We start from the raw sequence: 23,573 nt of genomic DNA on the forward strand, positions 1-23,573 counted from the left end.
AAGATCTAGGGCTTGGGGCTATGGCTTATTTCAGGAGAGTTGCTTGCCTAACATGTACAGAGCCCTGCCTTAAATCCCTAGCACCACACAAACCTGTGAGATCAGCCTTGAATGATGAGACCTGTCCCCAAAAATAAATAAAATAAATAAAAAAGACCTCAACTGAATAAGGTGACTCATGCCTATAATCCTAGCACTTGGGAGATGAGACAGAAGCTGGCCATGAGTTTGACCACAGCCTAGGGTTACAAAGTAAGTTACAGGCCAGCCTGGGTTACAGACTGAACCCCTGTCTCCAAAAAAAAGTATACATAAATAAAAAGAGATAAATAGATGGATAATCTTATCTCATCTAAAATGTTTAATGAAGTTTCCCCGCATGCACCAAGCATCTCCATTCCACTTGGATATTTAGGGAATGTGAAAGAAACGTCGTTTCTCTTGGGAAAACAATGTTGAAGAGCCTTCAACACTAAAACAAAGGATATACATTCAAAGAAACACCTACTTACAAAATTCTGCCTCAGTCTGGACCTCTTTCTCACAGTGGCTCATTCAAAGTTCTTGTCATCTCTCACCCTGACAATCTAATGTGCCGCATGAAGTCTGGGCCCTAAGAATACTACTTAAGCTGCCTTCACCTCATCCGTGGGTCTGACACAGGGCATACATTTCTCTGCTATTCTTACCTCCTCTGCTACCATCGAATGCCAGTCAGTAAGTGGGAACATTTCTTTTTATCCCACCACTATGGATTAATGTGGTCTTGTTGCCAGCTGACTGACGCCACATCTTTTCCCTCAAATAACAAAACATTGACAGTACCAAGTGTTCTCTGTGTGGAACAAGTGAGATTGTTTTATGTGGAGGAAATAACCTATCATAGACTGTATTTTTGGTTTTAATTTTTATTTATTTGTGAGATAGAGAGAGAGAGAATGAAAGACAATGGGTGCATCAGGGCCTCTAGCCTCGGCAAACCAACTCCAGACACATGCACCACCTTGTGCATCTGGCTTATGTGGGTCCTGGGGAATCAAACTTGGGTCCTTTGACTTTGCAGGCAAATGCCTTAACTGCTAAGCCGTTCCTCCAGTTCTGTATTTTTTGTTTTGAATGAGTGAGTTTGTTAAAGTAGAGCAAGAAAAGGTAAAAGAAGAAATGGCAAGTAGCAGAGAATGAATAGATCTCCAACTCAGGTGCTGAGCAGCACCCAGCCATGACTGGAGCAGCCGCACTAAAAAGTGGGGACAAACGGCCATGAGCGGAAAGGTGACAGAACGCTGGATCGAGCCTTTGCCAACACCCAGCAGAAAGCACTGGGGAAGCCCATTAAAACCAGTCACCTGGAGGCATCCATCAATCAAGGGTGCTGCCCTGGCATGAGGCTTCCAATAAATAGTTGCCACCACAGGCATTTTAATACTATGGCATAAACAATAATTACCTCTGCTCGCGTCTTAAGTTTGAGAGGGGGCACCAGGCAGCCTGGGCAATGGCCTGTCTTCCAGCTGTTCTCAGTGTTTTTTCAACCCTTGGGCTACAAACATGTTTGCATCTGAGATGGAAGGCAGGGCTTAGCCTGTACCCAGAGTCACCTCGCACAGGCTGGGACAGCTTGATGGCTTACCAAGATAACTTATATTGCAGAGATCGATGATGTAGATTTTGTTTGTTTGTTTTGTTTTGTTTTGTTTTTTGAGGTAGGGTCTCACTGTAGCTCAGGCTGACATGGAATTCACTATGTAGTCTCAGGGTGGCCTCGAACTCATGGAGATCCTCCTACCTCTGCCTCCCACATGCTGGGATTAAAGGCGTGCGCCACCACGCCCGGCAAGTTTCTTTTATTTTTTTCTTCCTGTGTGTACATCTTCAAAACTCGTGTTTAAAGAGCTGTGTTAGGCAGGTATGGGTGCATGCCTATGATCCCAGCATTTGTGAGGCAAAGGCAGGAGGATCATCAGACATTCAGGGCCAGCCTGGGCTACATAGTGAGACCCAGACGCAAACAGAAAGTGCTACATTAAGTAAGTTTACTAGGGCCTGAGATTTCTAAATCCTCACATGTCAAGCAGATCTACCCTTCCTCTTCTGTCCGAACTTGGCTCCTCTCAAAGTCCTCTCTTCCTTTCCCCTGGGAACACTGGAGACTCTTGGCCACCCTCAGCCATCAAGACTCTGTGGGGAAGGAGAGGCTAACACCGAACTGCTCTTGGATTGGAGGCTGGGACGTTTGTAACCTATCTAGAGCCTGTTGTTTAGGATGATGCCTGTTGCTGTTTCTTCCCTTACATTTTTTTGTTACATTCACTTTATAATTCCTAGCATTTTGGAGTATCTCACATTCATATGTAAAAATATACATAAAATAAGCAAGACGTGATAGCATACGCCTGGATTCCAGTACTCTGGAGGCTGAGGCAGGAAGATCTGAATTTCAAGGCCAGGCTCCTACGCTCCTTTGAGAGTTTGAGGCCAGCCTGGGCTACATGACACTTTGTATGGAAAAGGAATAATTAATTAATTAATTAGCATGCTGTTGTATGCTTTCTCATTTGCTGGTTCAATATACCTAACAAATATCAGGCTAAGGAAGAAAGGAAGGACTAATATGGCTGACACTGAGGGTCTAGTCCACCAGGGCAGGGAAAGGGCAGCCGTGAGAGTGACGCATCCCCAGTCAGGAGCCATCCGAGAGCAATGAGAGCGAGTGCTTGGTGGTTTTCTAGTTACCCTGGCCTGAGGAAGGGTACTGCCACAGCTCAGGTGGGTCTTCAAACCTCAGTTTATCCAATCAAGATGCTCCCTTACACTCATGCCCAGAGGTTAACTTAATGTAGATAATCCCTCACACTTATGCCTGGTGGGGGTTGGGAGGGAATAACCTAACCTAAATAATCCTTCCCAGGCAGGCCCACAGGATAGTTTCCCAGTTGTCAAATTGACAATAAATAGAAACCACCACAACTGCCCACTGGAAAGATAAATACCAACTAAAAAGCATAAAAGGAAAAAATAAAATATTATTGAGAATGGCAGAAGAAACTAAGTACCCAGGAATTGAACTAACCAAGAAAAGACCTTCATAGGAAACATTTAGATGTTTAGCAAGTGACATAAGAGGTGATTTAGCTAGGCATGGTGGTGCACACCTTTAATCCCAGCACTTGGGAGGCTGAGGTAGGAGGATTGCTATGAGTTCAAGGCCAACCTGAGACTCCATGGTGAATTCCAGGTCAGCCTGGGCTAGGGCAAGACTCTATCTTGAAAAAAAAAGTTTTTTAAAAAAGATAATTTTAAGAAATAGAAAGATGTTGCATGTTTGGAGTAGCACATAATGAATTTATAAGTATGTCAGTGCTTCAAATATTATTTTATAAATACAAAGCAATATTTTTAATTCCAATAAGAATTTTTTGAGAAATTTATAAACTCCCCAAATGTATATAATGAATGTCCAGTTATGGTAGTGGAGGAGAAAAAAGCAAACATGAGAAGTAAAACATGAAGGAAGCAGAGGAGGAGGGCCAGGGTTTACAGAAACTGACAGTAATAATGCACTTTCGGTAGCCCTGAATTTCCCCTTTACCAGTCATACAAAAGTGCACATGTGGGGCTGGAGAGATGGCTTAGCGGTTAAGCGCTTGCCTGTGAAGCCTAAGGACCCCGGTTCGAGGCTCGGTTCCCCAGGTCCCACGTTAGCCAGATGCACAAGGGGGCGCACGCGTCTGGAGTTCGTTTGCAGAGGCTGGAAGCCCTGGCGCGCCCATTCTCTCTCTCTCCCTCTATCTGTCTTTCTCTCTGTGTCTGTCGCTCTCAAATAAATAAATAAATAAAAATTAAAAAAAAAATTTAAAGTGCACATGTGCATGCACACTTGCGCACATGCATGCACACACACACACACACACACACTTAAAATGATTGCAACCCTATGAGCTAATCCTTCTACTTTCAAGAATATATATTATATGCTTTCACACTGGGTGTGGGGGCACACGCCTTTAATCCCAGTACTTGGGAGGCAGAGGTGGAAGGATGGCTGTGAGTTCGAGGCCACCCTGAGTCTACAGAGTGAATTCCAGGTCAATCTGAACTAGAGTGAGACCCTACCTCAAAAAACAAAACAAAACAAAAGGTTTAAATTATATGCTCTTTCCAAATCTTTTCTCAAGTGTAAATTATACAACGCTCTAAATAATTTGATTAAATCAGATAATTAATTTGATTCACAAGTGGGAAACTAGTTAACTATAAATTTCACAAGAAAGCTCTGAGACGTATCAAATCTTTTTATTTTAAATACAAAAAAATCTACTAAGTGAGGTAACCCAGGCCCAGAAAGCCAAGCGCCACATGTTCTCTTTCATATGTGGATCCTAGCTACAGATGATTGGGCTTCTGCGTGAGAAGGAAAATACTTGGTAGCAGAGGCCAGTAAGTTAAAAGAGAGATATAAAGGGAAGAGAAAGGAAGGGAGGAGGATACTTAATAGGTTGATACTGTATATATGTAATTACAATGATTGTAATGGGGAGGTAATATGATGGAGAATGGAATTTCAAAGGGGAAAGTGTGGGGGTGGGGAGGGAGGGAATTACCATGGGATATTTTTTTATAATCATGGAAAATGTTAATAAAAATTTAAAAAATAAAAACATGGGTCATGAGGCTTTGCAGGCAAGTGGCTTAACTGCTGAGCTATCTCCCCACTCCTCCAAATGCATCCTCATCACTGGGAATCCTAACCCAGCTCTCTTCTGATCCCCAGCCTCACCACCACCACACATGCCCTTGTCTGATTTCTAAGATTATAAGATACATGGTCATTCCAGTACCATACACCCAGGAAGAGAACCTATCCTTCAGTCCTGACATAAACATTAAAAAAGTGAATTTTCAGTAAAGAGGTAAATAGGAATTTAAAATATATTATATGAAGCTGAGAAGATTGCTCAGTGGTTAAAGGTACTTGCTTATAAAGCCTGCCAACCTGGGTTCGATTCCCCAGAACACATGTAAAGCCAGATGTACAATGTGGTGCATGCATCTGGAGTTCATTTTCAATAGCAAGAAGCCCTGGCACACCCACAGTCTTCCTCCCTCTCTCCCTCCTCTCTCTCTCATTCTCTTTCTTTTGCAAATATATAAATAAAATGTATTATCTGAATTTTAAAAAAAATACAAAAAATCTGGTTGGAAGAGTTGTTAATATATAGGATCGTGACTCTGTAAGGCCAGACTCGTTTTGGGAGTCATACCTGTATGACTAGAATTGGTAGCAGCCACACATAAATGATCAGAAGAATCAATTTTAGGAAATGAGTGGGCAGAGCTAAAATGCTAAAATGAGACATTGTAACCATGACATACCTATATACATACGTATATACACATACATGCATACATATATACTGATATAAACTGAGCATTCAATACTCTTGGAAAAGAGTCTGGAAACCTTGAATTACAGAGATCTATATTCACACCCCAATTAGCTCAGTTTCTACAAACTGGCCCACACCTCCTGAAGTTCCCGTCACCAGCTCCGTGAGATAACGAACCCATCCACAGATGAGATCAGAGCCAGGCACGTCCTAAAGGCCCCACCTCTAAACACTCGTAAACTGGAGACCATGCCTGCCACGCAGGAGCTCTTGGGAGATTTCAGATCCAAGCCTTAACAGGCATCCATCCCGAGGCAAGTTCTAATGCCTTAAGCCTATTCCATGCTGACTGGGAGAGCAGTAGACCCAACAATGACAGGAGAGTTAGCAAGGAATGTCTTGGCTCAATGCAAACCCAAACTCTCCGAAAGGCAAAACATTTCTGAAAATGTCATGTCAGACCACAAGTTTCCTGTTATTGAAGATACCTTTCCAGAAGTGGGTTGAGGGACCAAGGGGAAGGAGACTGCAGGAGCAAGCTGTGTGTCATGAGGTCCGTTTTTTCTTTGCATATATGAGCTCTAGTCAGTGGAGTCAAACTGTGATAAAAAAATAGATTATCCAGGGGCTGGAGAGATGGCTTAGTGGTTAAGCGCTTGCCTGTGAAGCCTAAGGACACCGGTTCGAGGCTCGGTTCCCCAGGTCCCACGTTAGCCAGATGCACAAGGGGGCGCACGCGTCTGGAGTTCGGTTGCAGAGGCTGGAAGCCCTGGCGCGCCCATTCTCTCTCTCTCCCTCTATCTGCCTTTCTCTCTGTGTCTGTCGCTCTCAAATAAATAAATTAAAAAAAAAATAGATTATCCAAATGCCAGCATGAAAACTAACAGATACGCTTCCAGACAGAAGTCCTTTGGAACAAATGAAGCAGTATGAGGAGAGCAAAGGCGATCCCACGTCCAAGCAGCATCACCGTCAAGGAGATAGGGCCGAGGGAGGACGACATGCGGGCAGTTAGGCAGGCGCATTCCAGGCAGATGACCAAAGAGGCAGTGTGGCACCCAGAAGAGGGGCCCCTTTGTTTCTCTAGAGTGAATCTACTTGGTGAGGCAAATACTGACTCACACTGAGTGCCTGCCACACACTATCTGTGTCTCCACAAATTCCAGGTGTCTTGGATTCCTGTGCTCAGCTCTACATCTGGCTTTTCAGAAGTCAGACAAGAGAATTCAGCCCTGCACTGTGTTGGAACCTGGGCCCACTGGAATTACCAGAGCAACTCTCATGACCTCTCCTTTGGTACTGAAGTGGGAACAATGTAGGGCGGAGAATGCTAAGAACTTACCTCATTGTTCCTACACAATGTCAAGTTGCTTGCAGGCAAGATTCATGTCCTCCTGGATGCCTTCTTAAATGGTGGGTCATGACCCCTATGGGTGACCACCTAACAGAACGTGAGGATCACAACAATTACAGCAACAGTTAAAGGCTTCTGAATGCACAGTGACCCAAACTTTACTCAAGATCACACAAGGATGGATCTGAGGACTCACTCCCTCACACATGGTGCAACTTCCCTGCAGCCTCTGTTCTGAACGCAGCAAGCATCTTTCACACTGAACATGCCATCATACCACACGATGCCAGCGAACACTGCCTGACAGCTGGAATCCAAGATATCGTATGAGGTGCGGTGTTTGTGCTGTACATACAAAGTTTTTAGCTCTTAGAGAAACATTATCCTTTAGGGCTGGGGAAATGGTTTGGTGGTTAAGGCATTTGCCTGTGAAGCCTTAGGACCCTGGTTCGATTCCCCAGTTCCCACATTAGCCAGATGCACAAGGGAGCTTACATGTCTGGAGTTTGTTTGCAGTGGCTGGAATCCCTGGCATGCCCATTCCCCCCCCCTTTCTCCCTCCCTCCCTCCTTCTCTCTGTCACTCTCAAATAAATAAATATAAATAAACAAAAAATTTTTTTAAACCAGCCATATTAAAATACTGCTTAGCCGGGTGTGGTGGCGCACGCCTTTAATCCCAGCACTCGGGAGGCAGAGGTAGGAGGATCGTCATGAGTCCGAGGCCACCCTGAGACTACATAGTGAATTCCAGGTCAGCCTGGGCTACAGTGAGACCCTACCTCAAAAAACCAAAAAAGAAAACAAAAGAAAGAAAATACTGCTTAACATATAACATGGAGCGATTGGGGAAAACTTAGTGTGTGATATGTAATTAATAAGTCAATGAGAAAATTCAGACTTCCCCAGAAAAAATTATAAAGTATAGATTATACAAAGCGACCTTCCTTTGTAATACGAGAGAGTTGGCATAACCCTCTGCAGAGCTGGATAGGAACTCTGAAGGCCTCGTGCTTAGGAATATGCACATAAAGCAGTACCAGAGAAAGAGACAAGGTCTGAGAATTGAGGAACTAGAAAAAAAAAATCATTTGATGATATATTTGATGATACCCCAATAACATAGTAAAGAACAACAAAATCTGCTATAGCAGGTATAAACCCTATTATGTGCCCTCAAATATTGGAAAACTATGGCCAAAATTTCTGTGGGAAAAAATATACTGTTATGGCAAGGAAACTTAAATTAGAAATTGAGGCACCATCATCAGGCAGGCTGGCATTATTTCAGTGATACCAGCGGGATGCATTTTAGAATTGAGAATCTGTTTTGGCTTGGCCACATGTGGTTACTTAATAATGAAGATTTAGATGTCTGGGTGAGGCAGCCTTTTCTTGTCTAGCCTGCCCATCTTTAATGGTTGCCGGCTCAAACTGATGCTGTGTGAAGTGTACTCAAGTAGATCTTACTGTTAGAGACGCTAAACTCCCATAGCAATTTCATCACAGTTGGAGCCGGCTTCCTTGCAGCTGAGGGGACTCTGGGCACTGCGCTGAGAGTCTATAACCTGCGTCTCTTTCTGTGGGGAAGTGTTGCTTTCATTCCAAACCAATTTTCCAATGAGCTCTTAGGGCTTGTTTTAGTTTGCTTTGTACTCAGGTCTTTCAGGGATTAAAGCTTGTCCATTTCAACATCAGTGATTTTTGGATAACGATCTGCCATGTTCACTGTTTATTCTTATCCACAAAGGCTGTCACGCAGTAGTTAAATTTCTTTTTAGAAAGCAGCATGTGGGGATGAATAAATGGCTTAGCCTTTAAAGGTGCTTGCTTACAAAACATGACAGCCCCAAGTTTGATTCCCCAGTACCCATATAAAGCCAGATGCACAAAGCGAAGCATGTATTTGGAGTTTGTTTACAGGGGCAGGAGGCCAAGTACATTCATTCTAAAATAAATAAATAAGTAAACAAGTAAATAAATAATTTTTTTAAAAGAAAGTGGCTGGCAAATTTGGAAGAAAATTTAGAAGGAATTTAGTGAGAGGCCAGTCTAGATCTCACTTCTTCCTTGACACATAAATCTATGTAACTTTTCCTTGAGACTATCTGGGCATTGAAGAATTCTGTTTCATGAAGTTTTTACTATGAAACTTCAAATAAATCAGTACACACTATGGAATGTTGACTAGTTTCCCAGGGCTCTGTAGGCATTCTGGGGCATACAGGATAATTTAAGACTCCATTTCTGCTCCAGTAGGTCTTGGAGAGTTGCAGAAGAAAAACAATATATACATTTATTCATTGCATCAATTTATTCTGTACATTTGTAAGCACTATACTAGTTTCTGATGACACAAAACTTGGTTCAGTCCTAAAATACTTAAACTGTTGCAATGTAGATATTCCTATACTCATAAAAATACATAATTGCTACAGTGATTATCTATAAATAAAGTGCAGTGGTCACAAAGGAGAAGAAATGATTCTGGAAAAGTCAAAGTCACTAGTATTCTATATGATTAGAGAAATATAGGAATAAATTAAATTCATAAAAAAATGTACCAGGGCATATTAATGGATGAGATTTATGAACAAGGTTAAACATGATTTTATAAATTCCCACATGAAGATTTCTAGCAAATAAGGACTTTGGATATACACATGTGTGCAGGCATCTATGTGCACTGCCTGTTTCCAAGAATAAAGGCTCCAGCACTGGAGAGGTAGCTGGGCAGTTAAAAGTGCCTGCTTTTAATTTCAAAGCCTGCTGACCCAGGTTCAGTTCCCTAGCATCCATGTAACACCAGATGCAAAAAGTGGCACATGTGTCCAATGTATGTTTGCAGCAGCAAGAGACCCTGGCATGTCCATATGCACATGTGTGTAAAGAAATACATAAAAATCAGTGACTCTTGGGCTGGAGAGATGGTTTAGTTGGTAAGGCGCTTACCTGCGAAGCCTAAGGACCCATGTTCCACTCTCCAGATCCTGCGTAAGCCTGATGCACAGCAGTGAGGCAAGCACAAGGTCACACATGCCCACTAGGTGGCGCAAGCATCTAGAGTTCAACTGCAGTTGCTGAGGCCTTGGTATGCCAATTCTCCCTCTCTCTCTCTAAAATAAAAACTTAAAAAAATGTTTAAAAAAATAAGTTGAAAAGGAGACATAAAGGGAAGAGAAAGGAAGGGAGGAGGATACTTAATAGGTTGATATTGTATATATGTAATTACAATGATTGTAATGGGGAGGTAATATGATGGAGAATGGAATTTCAAATGGGAAAGTGTGGGGCTGGGGAGGGAGGGAATTACCATGGGATATATTTTGTAATCATGGAAAATGTTAATAAAAATTTAAAAATAAATAAATAAATAAAAATTTTTGTAAAATGGTGACTGCATCATGTACCTTCAAGTTCAATATGCTAGCTTTCCTAAGAATTGTTGGGAATACTGGCAATATTAGTGGATTCGTTACTTGTCTCATTGCCATGATCAAAGAGCTGACCAACAAAGCAGTGTGAGGGAGGAAGGGCTTGCCTTGGCTTTCAGTTCCAGAGGACACACTCCCTCCTGGTGGGGAAGGCAAGGCAGCTGGTCACATTGAGTCCACAATCCAAACGCAGAAAGCGGTGGATGCCAGTGCTCAGCTCTCTCTCGGGTCCAGGGGACCTCAGCCCATGGCGTAGTGTAGTCCATAGTGAGGGCAGGTCTTCCCACTCTATTAACCTAACCTAGAAACTCCCACATAGACAGGTCGATATTTGCCCCCCAGGTGATTCTAGATCTTGTCAAGTTGGCAAATTATTCGTCACAATTAGGGTATGTGCTTTTAAAATAGAATTGACAGGAAGGAAAGGAGGAGGATACTTAATAGGTTGATATTGTATATATGTAATTACAATGAATGTAATGGGGAGGTAATATGATGGAGAATGGAATTTCAAATGGGAAAGTGTGGGGGTGGGGAGGGAGGGAATTACCATGGGATATATTTTATAATCATGGAAAATGTTAATAAAAATTAAAAAATAAAATAAAATAGAATAGAATTGACATCTCTCGGGTTTTTTTTTTAATATTTTTATTTTTTGAGAGAATGAAAAAAAAGCAGGGAGAGAGAGAGAGAGAAAGAGAGAGAATGAGTGTGCCAGGTCTCCAGCTGCTGCAAATGAACTCCAGACACATGCACCACCTTGTGCATCTGGTTTATGTGGGTCCTGGGGAATCGAACCTAGGTCCTTTGGCTTTGCAGGCAAGCGCCTTAACCACTAAGCTACCTCCCCAGCCCTAGAATTGACGTCTCTTTACACAGGCTATGTAAGTCCTGAAGAAGTGGAGGAGGATCTTTGTACTCATATGCAAAGCTGGAGTGATATGAACCTAAGACCAAGTATCTTAGCTCATTGTTATGTTGATGATAAATTTTATAATGTAGGTGCTACATATTTGCCTCAGAAAATGCCTAATGCAATCTGTGAGGCAGAGGAGTGGGGAGGGGTATTTACTTCTGAAACCTAATACCTATGTAGATACTAATTAGGCCTTTTTTGTTTGTTTGTTTTGCAAGAAAGGTTCTCAATCTAGCCCAGGCTGACCTGGAATTCACTGTATAATCTCAGGTTGGCTTCAAACTCATGATGATCCTCTTACCTACGCCTCCTCGGTGCTGGGATTTCAGGTGTGCAGCCAGCATTCCCTGCTTTAGACACGCATTTTTAGAATTTCTGTATGCCAACTGTCAATCTTTTGTCTAACAAGCAGGCCATCAACCACAGCAAATTTCTATTCTGTAGAAACCTCATATGCTCACCAGAAACACAAAATTTTGGTGTCTTTTAAAATATAATTTCAGCTAACTCAAATCAATTTCAAGAGAAAAGTCAAATCTTTCTCCAAAATTGCCAGCAGAAAATATGGGGTCTACTCTAAGCTTTGGGCAGGATTTGACTTTTTTGAGCCCCAAGTTTGTAAAATGAATGGGATCAGAATTTCTGTTTCACAGATTTATTGTGAATAGAAAATCATAGTAAAATAGAAATGTATTATTTTTAGTCTCTTTAACCCCAGACTTTAAAACACCTCCTTATTCTTCATGTGGGGAATCCCCATGTTTACGTTATGTGCACTTTGGTATCTGTCAGAGACCGAGGGAGGGCAAGGATCCAGGGCCATACGCCCAAATGCTTCCCTCCACCGTTATCTGCCTGCTTTCTTCTTCCGGGAGCAGAGAGGGCAAAACCAGGCAAAGTATATTTAACTGAAGGTAAGGCTTTATTCCCAACCATCACCAGCAGTTCTCATGAGCTGAATCAGACCTCATAAGTCCGGAGGACATTCTCCAGAGGTCCCAGAAGGGGACAAGGGCTGAAAGAAGTCTTCCTGGCTTCTGCGTCGTCATCTCTGCCAGCTTGGTGCAAGAGAAGGAAGAAATACACAAGGAAGCAGGGGGATTTGGTAAAGGAAAGACACAGGGTCGAGGGAGACAGAGTAAGAGAGGCCAGAAGCAGCTTGGCATCCTGCTCATCTGAGTCATTCCCCCGGCCCCCATCACCTTCTGGGACAGAAACAGCACCAGCTCCCACCTGCTCACGTCCACCCCAAGGAAAGAGTCTTCAAAATGATGACGCCCCCACCCCGGGTTGAAGGTTGAAGGCTCAGTGCTGGAGAGTTCATGCACCATGCCCCCCAGCGTACCCACAAAGAAATGACTCCAAACGGAAGCTTTCAGGAGAGTGTACAAATAGGCTGACCTCAAGGCAAAGCTTCCCCACTTAGAGTGAACCCCTGCTGACACAAGAGTTCAGTCTCCCCTCTAATGGTTGCCATCTCTGTTGACCCTGTTTCTCCCTGGGAAGCAGGGGGGCGGGGGGAGGGCCTCAAGAATAGGCTGGAATTGTGCGCGCAGACCATCGCCTAGCTACTTCCATGCATACCTGCTGTGATGTCACCGTGACTGACGGCGGTTCTCCTCCTGAGTCATGCGGTCTACATCTCCACTGTACTCCCTACTATGGAATATTCTTGAATCCGTTATGGTATATTTCTATAATCATCATCATCTTTGAAAAACCCTTTTGAAGTTATTTTCCCGCTCATGGGTTTATTCAGATGAGTCTATTAGTTAGAATTCTACATCTGTGTACTGTTCAGACAATGCGAGAAAACCAAAGGATTTTGTTTCTTTTTGAATATTTCTCATTTCTCGTATGCTAGTCCTGATCACAGACTGGGGCTGAGTGCGGACTTCAGTGTCTGCACATTACTTTCCAAAAATGCTGTTCCTTACAAGAGCATAATTATAGATAGGGTTGTTTTTTTTTTTTTTTTTTTTTTTTTTGGTGCTTTTTCAAGGTAGGGTCTCACACTATCCCAGGCTTACCTAGAATTCACTACATAGTCTCAGAGTGGCCTTGAACTCACAGCGATCCTCCTACCTCTGCCTCCCGAGTGCTGGGATTTAAGGTGTGTGTCGTCATGCCCGGCTAAATAAATAATTTTAATTCTTCAAATAAGTTAACCAGATGTATTTGTTATTTCTCATTACTATGACCCAATACATGACCAGAAGTAACTTAAAGACAGAAAGAGTTAATTTTGGCTTATGTGTATGTAGAGAGGCTGTAGCCCATCATGGCAGGAAGGCTTGGTGGTGGAAGTGGAATGCCAGCTTGTTACATTGTTGTCAGGAAGCTGAGAATACGCAGGAATGGGGCTGGGCTATAAAACTTCACAACCTGCTCCCAATGACCCACTTCCTCTAACAAGGCTCTGCCTTCTAATGGCTCCATGACCCTTCCAAACAGAGCCACCAGTTGGAGACGAAGCATTCAGACACATGAACTTAGGGAGAACATTTCACTCAAACCACAACGCTAGATAATCTTTACCATGCACAGTGTATGTTCCTAATGTTTATCCTTAGTTTTTATATCCATTTAATTTTCTCACAGGGCTTTTACTTTGAAATGCTCTCTACTTAAATTTCCATGGAGCCAATAATTCCCAATCCACTTGGTTTATAGGAAAATGCCATGAAGTAGAACGAGAAGCGACTGCTTTGAATCTTACCCATTCCTTCATTGTTTAATTTTGTTTTGTTTTTACCTCTAATTCCTTGTCCATCGTTTATTTCCTTCAAAAGAGGAAAATGGAGCTGGAGATATGGCTCAGTGGTTAGTTTTTGCTTACAAAGACTGCTGGCCCAGGTTCAATCCCAGTACCCATGTAAAGCCAGATGCACAGAGCGGTGCATGAGTCTGGAGACTGCAGTGGCAAGAGGTTCTAGAAGGCCTGATTCTTTCTTTCTTTCTTTCTTTCTTTCTTTCTTTCTTTCTTTCTTTCTCTCTCTCTCTCTCTCTCTCTCTCTCTCTCTCTCTCTCTCTCTCTCTGTCACACACACACACACACACACACACACACACACACACACACGGGGGAACAAGGAAACAAAAGCAACGTAGATACAACCAAAATATAGGAGAGAAAATCATCCCAGATGGCTGCAACGTGACAGGCCAACCATGGGTTAAATCCTTAACAGCAGAATGTATTGTCACCCCGGAAACATTTGTGTATCAAGGTCTACAGTGACAGAACTGTACCAAATCAAACCAAGTATCAAAATGTAGGGATGATCCTAGGGTCCATGCGATTACTTCTTTTTTCCTCAGGAATAAGCGAACAGGGCCTCCCCGGTTTGACACTTTCTTGGTGGATTTTGAGTGAGTCAGCACTTAGCTCTGGCTTGAGGAATCGCTGGGCTGACATCACTTGGCATTTCGGAGGATGTGTGGAATGAAATGTTTCATCTCAGAAGAAGATAGCTAAAAGCTAGACGTTTCAAGATGTTCCCTGGCCCTAGAGATGTTCTAATTCTAGGAAATGTGTGGGCTTGCTGTCCGTTGGAAAAAAGATAGTACTTGCTTACCTGATACACATGGCATACCTATTCAGTGTCCCCGTGAAGTCAAAACATGGTGCCTGCCTTTAAGGAGTTTATTGTCACTTGGTTGAATAAGTGTGTAATAATGACTTGGGAAATGCTACCACACTGGTGGCATTTAATACTCCTCAGACATAGACATTTCTGTTGCTGTACAACCCACAAGATTTGCTTGATGTTGGGTTTCAGTGAAACCTGCAGGTGTGTGCTGCTGTTTTTGACTCATCCCTTGTATGCCCGCGTCCACCCCAGGACATAGAGTCCATGCCGGGATCTCTCCATGTAGGATTATCAGTTGTAACAAACACACCCCCTCTGTGAGGGATGCTGATAACGGGAGAGGCTGTGTGCATGAAGTCAGGAAGTACATGGGAGAGCTGTGTATGTTTCATCTTTTTTTTTTCTGTGTTTTGACTACCTGGTTCTAAACTTCCTCTTTGTACATTGTGTGACTTCCTGACCATCTTGCAAGTTTTGAGCATTGTCACTAAAAGAACAGAGTCAAGGCCAGGCATGGTGGCGCACGCCTTGAGTCTCAGGAGGCAGAGGTAGGAGGCTCGCTGTGCCTGAGACTACACGGTGAATTCCAGGTCTGCCTGGGCTACAGTGAGACCTTACCTCAAAAGAACACAGTCCGGACAATAGACTGACTGTTCTCCATTGCCTACCGGGTGCCAAGATCATCATCTTCTGTCCTCTTCTTCTTTCTTTTCCTATTGCAGCTAATGAAAACATTATTATATTTTTTTTACTCAGTCCTTATGTTTGCGTTCTTGTATGAAGGGAAGAATATTAAATTCAGGGCCTTGTACATGTAAAGTAGGGGATCTACCACTGAGCTACACCTCCAGCCAGTCCTTGTGTTTATTAAGAAGCACCTTAGAATTTAACGGTTTGCTTTTAACTATTTTTCTCTCTGACTGTCTGGATCTAGTCTTCCTCTAGGGATTGTGCTGCTTCCCGGCCCTCACATACATTTCAAACATCATCACTAAGGAAGAGAGAGTCCAGACAACAGATGCTGTGTAGTACTATCTAGAAGAAAGTGAAGGCTGGAGAGATGGCTCAGCGGTTAAACGCTTGCCTGTGAAGCCTAAGGACCCCGGTTCGAGGCTCGATTCCCCAGGACCCACGTTAGCCAGATGCACAAGGGGGCGCACGCGTCTGGCGTTCGTTTGCAGTGGCTGGAGGCCCTGGAACACCCGTTCTCTCTCTCTCTATCAGCCTCTTTCTGTCTGTCACTCTCAAATAAATAAATAAAAATGAACATTTTTAAAAAGAAGAAGAAGAAAGTGAGCTATCAGACCACGAAAGCACATGAAGGTGCCTTAAGAGGCTCATTGCTAAGTGAGGGAAACCAGTCTGAAAAGCCTTTATTCAGTATGATTTCAGTTAGGGGGCGTGTGGGGAAATGCTGAAGTGTGTATACAGTCACGATATTGGTGATTGTGTGGATGTGGGGAAGAGAGGGATGCATAGACCAATCACAGAGGACTTGGATGGTAGTGAAACTGCTTTGCAATTGACTATAGTGATGATAAATACCATATGGCTGTTCAAATTCAGAATACATAACACCAAGAGAGAACTCTAGTGTAACCTGTTGGGCTTTAGGTGATAGTAAGTCAATGTAAGTTCTCCAACTGTAACCGCTGTTCCAATGTGCGGGGAGTTACTACCAAGAGGCTATGCATGTCCAGAGCCAGAGACACATGGGACGCCTCTCTGCGGTGCTGTGAATCTAAAGCTGCTCTAAAACAAACAAAATCAAGTCAGGGCTGGAGAGATGGTTTAGAAGCTGGGGCACTTGCCTGCGAAGCCTAAGAACCCAGGCTCAATGTCCCAGTACCCATGTAAGCTAGATGCACAAAGTGGTGCATGCTTCTGGAATTCATTAGCAGTGGCTAGAGGCCCTGGCATGCCCATTTTCTCTGTCTCTCTTCTCTCTCTCTCTCCTTGCAAATAAATAAATATAAAAACAATTTATAAGCCGGGCGTGGTGGTGCACACCTTTAAATCCCAGCACTTGGGAGGCAGAAGTAGGAGATTCGCCATGAGTTCAAGACTACCCTAAGAGTACATAGTGAATTCCAGGTCAGCCTGGACTAGAGTGAAACCCTACCTTGAAAAACCTAATAATAATAATAATTTAAAAGAAAAATAAAGTCATGAAAAAAAGGTATTGTATATGTATAAGCAGAATGATTGAGATGGGGAGGGGATATGATGGAGAATAGAATTTCAAAGGGGAAAGTGGAGGGGGGGGGTATTACCATGGGATATTTTTTATAATCATGGAAAATGTTAATAAAAATTGAGAAAACAAAAAAACAGAAGGAAAGATAGTGTGCGCTATAAAGGTGCCAACATTTTGCCACACTACCTTGTGATTCAGGTGTAGTCCAGAGGCTGTGGCTTATACCTGGAAAGAGAGTGTTTTCTATCTTAGCAATGGCAAGTTTGATCCAAGCTGGTAATGTGGAACCACAAAAAGGTAGTGAACTATATAAAGTGATGAACTTTATATATATATATGCATATATATATACATACACATACATACATGTATCAGCTGCTTCCACAGGTACCAGACTTACCCCCAAGTTGACAGAGCAACCCAAATTATCCCAACTAACCTAAGACTGATGCAAGAGAAAGACACTCCAAAGCTCTCCTCTTCCCGGTGGCCTGGTGTTAAGGACAGACTGCAGGAAGCTAAGAGGCAGAAGTACTACAGGAGGCAGGAAATGATGCCACACACTCAGTCCTGCCTTTCCATTTCCTCTGGAGACAAAGACCTTGCTTGTCTATGACAGTGACGTAGCATGTATGTTTCTCACGGATGTCTATTTTTGTTCTTCAGGGTGATGGCCCCCAAATACACAGGGTTGAGCTTGGAGGATAGCAAGACTTGTTCTTTCTTATGTGTGGCAGAGGCATTTGCTAAGCCCCAAAGCATTTTGGTGTTCATTCCTATAGAACCCATCTCTTTTGCCTTTCTAGTTCCTTGTCATTCTCAACAGGTTTTGGTCCTTGCAAGATTTTCAGTAGGCTTGTGACAAAATCAACGTTTATCGGTGTTCACAGCATCCTGACAGGACGGATCCGTGCCTTGGACGGTGACGCTGTCCAGGCGTCTGTTTCTGGGGGAGGTGCTCAGTGCAGTGTGTGTCCTAACTGATCACTCAAGGACCTGAGAGAACCTCCTTTCTGTTCTCCTCCTTTTATGTGGGAGATGTGAGTCTACCCCTCAGCGACTAAAGAATGACAGTCCATCTTTCCAATCTGTCTCCCAAAGGTCCCCCAAAGCCTTTTGTTCCTGCCTCTGGATCCCACAGGTGTCTGACCTGTCCTTTACCCCATGCAAATCCAAGTGTAGGAGCTTCAAGACTCAGAAGTCACGCGTCTCCCACGAAGCATAGCTGCTCAGTGCACGCCCACATCTTCCACGCACACCACTCACGTGGCGATGTACTGTCTTACTGATGCTCTTTCATTTTTTTTACTTTTCGGTTTTTCGCGGTAGGGACTCGCTCTAGCCCAGGCTGACCTGGAAGTCACCATGCAATCTCAGGATGGCCTTGAACTCATGGCAGTCGTCCTGCCTCTTCTTCCAGAGTGCTGGGATTAAAGGCGTGGGCCAGCGCGCCCAGCTCTTACTTACACTCTTGTTTGGCCTTTTCCATGGCTACTTATGTCTCTCTGACAAGACTGAATCGTTCTCAGAAGAGCAAGTAGTATGTATGCCTCTTATATTCCTGCAGTCTGTCCTTAATACCAGGCCTCGGGGAAGAGAGATTTGGGGTGTCTTTCTCTTGCAACATTCTTAGGTTAGTTGGGATAATTTGGGTTGCTCTCTATCAACTTGGGGGCAAGTCTGGATATCAGCTTCAGGGTGAATGAAACCTGTGGAACCAGCTTTATGCAAAGCTGTGGAGTGGAGGGAGGGTGAAGATTAAAGCTAATCACTTTATATACCTCCCTAGCCTTTTTGTGATTCCATGTTACAAGCTTGAATCAAACCTGCCATTGCTAAGGTGAAAAAAAAAAAAAAAAACCAACCACTGTCTTTCCAGATATACACCACAGTCTCAGGAATACATCTGAATCCCAAGTAGGTGTGTCGAAATGCTGGTACCTCTTTAGCATATGGCATATTTTCACCCTCACTTCCTGCTTCTATAAGAATAGTCATATACTCATGGTTAAGGCTTCTTTTTCCCCTAAGGCTTTTTAAAATTTGTTTTGTTTTTGTGTTTGGTTTTTTTATTTGTTTGTTTGCTTTTTATTTTCAAAGTAGGGTCTCACTCTAGCCCAGGCTGATCTGGAATTCTCTATGTAGTCTCAGGGTGGCCTCGAACTCATGTCAATCCTCCTACCTCTCCCTCCTGAGTTCTGGGATTAAAGGTGTGTACCACCACACCCTGCTCTGTTTTGGTTTTTTTTTTTTTTTCTTTTTTGAGGTAGGTTCTTATGTAACACCCCCCCCCCCAAGCTGGTCTTAACATAGGTCCCTGTGTACCTGAGGATGACCTTGAACTTCTCATCCTCCTGCCTCTTGCCTCCTGAGTGCTGAGATTACATGCATGTGCTAACCACACCCAGGTTACGAGGTGCTGAGGTCAAACTGAGGGCTTTGTGTGTGCTAGGCAAGCACTCTGCCAAATGGGCTACATCCCCAGTTCACAACTATGAATTCATAGCTCAAACTGAAGAAACAATATTTAGGTTATAATTTGTAGGAAAAGAGCCATGAAAGATATTGAAGATACTGGGAAATAAATATTCTCATATGCTGTTGATGGGAGGTATATAAAACCTTTTGGGGGGGGGAGAAGTGCCATGGCCTGGCAGAATAAGTTTATTTTGTTTGACATTGCCCAAGCTATGCTTATTCCTCATAATGTTAATTTGTCTTGAAAAAAATTATATTAAGAGATGACAGAGGAGGCTGTAGGGTGGCTCAGCAGTTAAGGTGCTTGCTTGCAAAGCCTAATGACCTGGGCTTGATTCTGCAGTACCCATGTAAAGCCAGATGCACAAAGTGGCGCATGCAACTGTAGTTCGTTTGCAGTGGCTAAAAGCCCTGCCACGCCCATTCTCTCTCTTTCTCTGCTGGCAAAAAGATAAAAATATTTTTAAAAGCATGATGACAGGGCTGGAGAGATGGCTTAGAGGTTAAGCACTTGCCTGTGAAGCCTGACGACCCTGGTTCGATCCCGGCTCAAGGCATTTCTGTGGGACACAAATGGAGGGCTGAGTGGGGCTGAACCAACTGTCGCCATCATCCACAGTGACCAGGAACAGCCAGAACCCCAGCTCCTGCCAGTAAAGGGAACAGTACGTGCTGCAGACAAGATAAGAGACTCAGTGACCAGAGCCTGGCCACTGTGTGAAGCCCAGGCCTCTGTGCCAGAAAGGAAGCTGGAAAGAATGGCCAGTGACCGGATATTTCAGCTGATACTTGAAGGAAGCTATCTATAGACGTCTCCCAACCAGGGCCCACTGTTCTCCATGTTTGGACCTGGGAGACACTAACACCCCAGGGAAACGTGGAGACGTCACGGCTCGGTGATAAGGCCGAGTGGCCACTCCTGAGCTGGCATTCACAAAAGGACACGTTCCCAAGCACACGTGAGAGGTGGCAGAAAACAGCATCACACACAGAATGTGCCTGCATCAGCGCACACGAGAAAAACTGTTCAGACAGGCTGGCAGGGGGCCTGGAGAGATGGCTTAGTGGTTAAAGCACATGCCTTTGAAGCCTAAGGACCCAAGTTCGATTCTCCAGGTCCCATGTAAGCCAGATGCACACAGTAGCACATGCATCTGGTTTGTTTGCAGTGGCTGGAGGCCCTGGTGTGCCCATTCTCCCCCCCCCCCACGCTCTAGTAAATAAATCTTAAAAAAAAAAGAAAGAAAGAAAGAGAAGAGAAGAGAAGAGAAGAGAAGAGAAGAGAAGAGAAGAGAAGAGAAGAGAAGAGAAGAGAAGAGAAGAGAAGAGGAGAGGAGACAGGCGTGGAGCATATGCCTAACCCCAGCAATCAGGAGGCTGAGTAGAAATAGTCCAAGTTCAAGAGCAGCCTGAGTCCCTGCCTCAAAAGAAAACGAAGGGGCTGGAGAGATGGCTTAGTGGTTAAGCGCTTGCCTGTGAAGCCTAAGGACCCTGGTTTGAGGCTTGGTTCCCCAGGTCCCACGTTAGCCAGATGCACAAGGGGGCGCACGCGTCTGGAGTTCGTTTGCAGAGGCTGGAAGCCCTGGCGCACCCATTCTCTCTCTCTTCCTCTATCTGTCTTTCTCTCTGTGTCTGTCACTCTCAAATAAATAAATAAATAATTTAAAAAAAAAAGAAAAGGAAGAAGAAAGGCTTGTCATTAAAACTAGAAGTTAGGGCAGCGATCCACTCAGGATGAAATGAAAATCTTAAACTGCAGGTTCAGCTAGAGGGCTGAGACACATGGCTTCTGCGGGGCAGCAAGGTTTCTTCTGAGATTCAGAGCCGGGGGTTGTTTAGATGGGAGGGGAACGGGAACACCAAACCAGGGCCAAAGGGCCCAGGGAATGCCAAAGCAGACTCTGAACCAAGAAGTGGAGGGAAGAGAGAATGTTAGGGTGGAAAGAATGGGGGAAGGGGGTGAGTGCAGCAAAGAGAGAGAGAGAGAAGCAGCCACACACCTTAGATCAGGAAGAAGCTGGAGAGAGAATGCACAAGGTGCCGGGCCTTACAAGCCTTGGGTACTGCAGAGAGGGACGGTTCAGAGTCCGGAACTGCACGCGGGCTAGATTCCGCCCGGGCTAGATTCCGCCTCCTCCCCCGCCCACACACACCTCCATTGTATGCTTTTGGAGGACTGAGACCTTTGAAGTCTCAATTGTGGCCTGTTTGGAGCAGGGAGACAGGAAGCTGGAAGGAAGGAGTTCTGAGATACTTACACAAATAGCTAATAATGAATTTAAAATTATATTGAGAGTGGTAAGAAGAGATGTCACCATATTAAAAATTCAGCAGACATGACAAGAGCAATTTGATATGAAAAGTTTTGAAATATTGGAAATTAAAAAAAAAAATTAATGGGGGATGGAGGCATAGCTCGGTGGATCAGCATAGGCTGAGCAACGCACAAGGGCCTGGGCTTCAACCCACAGCACCAGAACCAAGCCAAGAGCTGGACATGGTGGTTCGCTCTGGAGACTGAAGTAATGGGATCACTGAGTTCAAGGCCAGCCTGGACTGCAGAGTGAGTGCCAAGTCATTCTGGGCTAGAATGGGACCCTACTTCAAAGAACAACAAGAACAAAAACAAGTTACAAAAATGAACATTATAAAATCTGCATCCCACTTGGCTTCAGAGAGAAGTAATGCATTAGAAATATTCCCCCTTCCACCTTTTGATTGCCATAGTCAGCAGTTGCCCCAGCTTTATAAACTGTGTAGGGAAACACCCTCTCTTCCTCCAGCCTTGTTTCTTATTTGCCTAGGATATGGAAAGCGGTACGTTTTGTCCCTGATATGGGAATTACTTATATAGGATAATTTGTTATTTAGAACAGAATCAAGCTGAGATCCTTTGGTTTAATCCTAGAAATTCAGTTCAGTAAAGTGGGAAGGTGGACTCGGGGTCTGGGTGGCCTTGGGCTAGACAACATCAGTCAGGTTGACCTGATTTCAGGCCTCAGTGTCTATTGTAGTTTCCTTCTCGGTGCTGGAACAAAGCACGTGACCAAAAGCAGAGGCTGGGAGGAAAGGTGTAGTTTTGGCTTACAGTCGCCAGGGGAAGCTTCGCGATGCCTGACCCGAGCAGAGGCTGGGTATTACAATCCGACACTGCAGGTAGAAGACACCAGCAGGAGAGTGAGCCAAGATCCGGCAAGCAGGAGCTGCCTACAACACCCCAAAGCCTGCCCCAGGAACACAACTCCTCCAGCAAATTTCTGCTTCCCAAATTGCTCCCCGCTGAGGACCAAGCATTCAAAAGCCTTGTTTATGGGGGACACCTGAATCAAACCACCACACATGCTATACAACAGGTCTGCTCTTCGTGATGAGTTCAGTTTCCATTTCTATAATCAGCGTAGAGAACTTTAATGGGGAACTTTGCTCCTGGGGAGTCACCAAACACTGCTGCTTCCCAGACACTTGACATTTGAAGGTACAGCTCGACCTTCCATGAGGTGCGAATTCTGGATGTTGTTACTGTGTGCTTCTTGGTTATTCTTCCTTTGAACAATTGCTTATTGTTCAAGTCTTTCCATTTGCTTGAGCTCTTTGTGGGAGTGAGCCCTCCAATTTGATTCAGGAACATGCCATCTCGTCCCACCTCCTCAGAAAGCCTGTCTTTAAAGTTGCAGTCCTATGAGACTGCCTGGCATTACTCCATGATGTTCTTTTCAACAAATCAAAACATTGATAGACTAACAGAGGTTCTCAGTATTACTCACAAAGCTAGCAAATTTAGACACGAACAGGTTGCTATTGAACATTTCTGGATTCTCTCATCTCTTTCTAAGAGCTTGGGAAAGCTTAGTAAAATCCCCACTATTTCATAATCCTTCTGTTAGTCTATGTGTATAGTCTAGGGTGTGGGTAGAAGGAAAGGGAAAAACAACAAAGCTAGAAAATTTTTTTTTCATCTTCTTTCCAAACCTTTTATTGCTCATACATCAACTAATGTAGTATTGGGAGCCATCCAGTTCCAGATAGAATCTGGTAACTTCCTAGATCAATGATTGATTCTCCCAGGCTGCTATGAGAGAAGAAATTCAAATACTAAAAAAATATATTAGGGGGCTGAAGAGATGGCTCAGCAGTTAAGGAGCTTGCCTGCGAGCCCTAAAGACCCAGTGCCCATGTAAAGCCCGATGCCCAGAGTGTGCCTCTGGAGTTTGT

General features: G+C 43.9%; 1 protein-coding gene across 1 annotated transcript in view; it reads left to right on the forward strand.

The window, feature by feature from the left end:
* Lrrc8c (leucine rich repeat containing 8 VRAC subunit C) overlaps positions 1–23,573 on the forward strand; it is a 101,781-nt gene that overhangs the window by 72,778 nt on the left and 5,430 nt on the right. The window lies entirely within an intron of this gene.

Source organism: Jaculus jaculus, chromosome 19 (genome assembly GCF_020740685.1).
Source record: "Jaculus jaculus isolate mJacJac1 chromosome 19, mJacJac1.mat.Y.cur, whole genome shotgun sequence".
NCBI lineage: Eukaryota > Metazoa > Chordata > Mammalia > Rodentia > Dipodidae > Jaculus > Jaculus jaculus.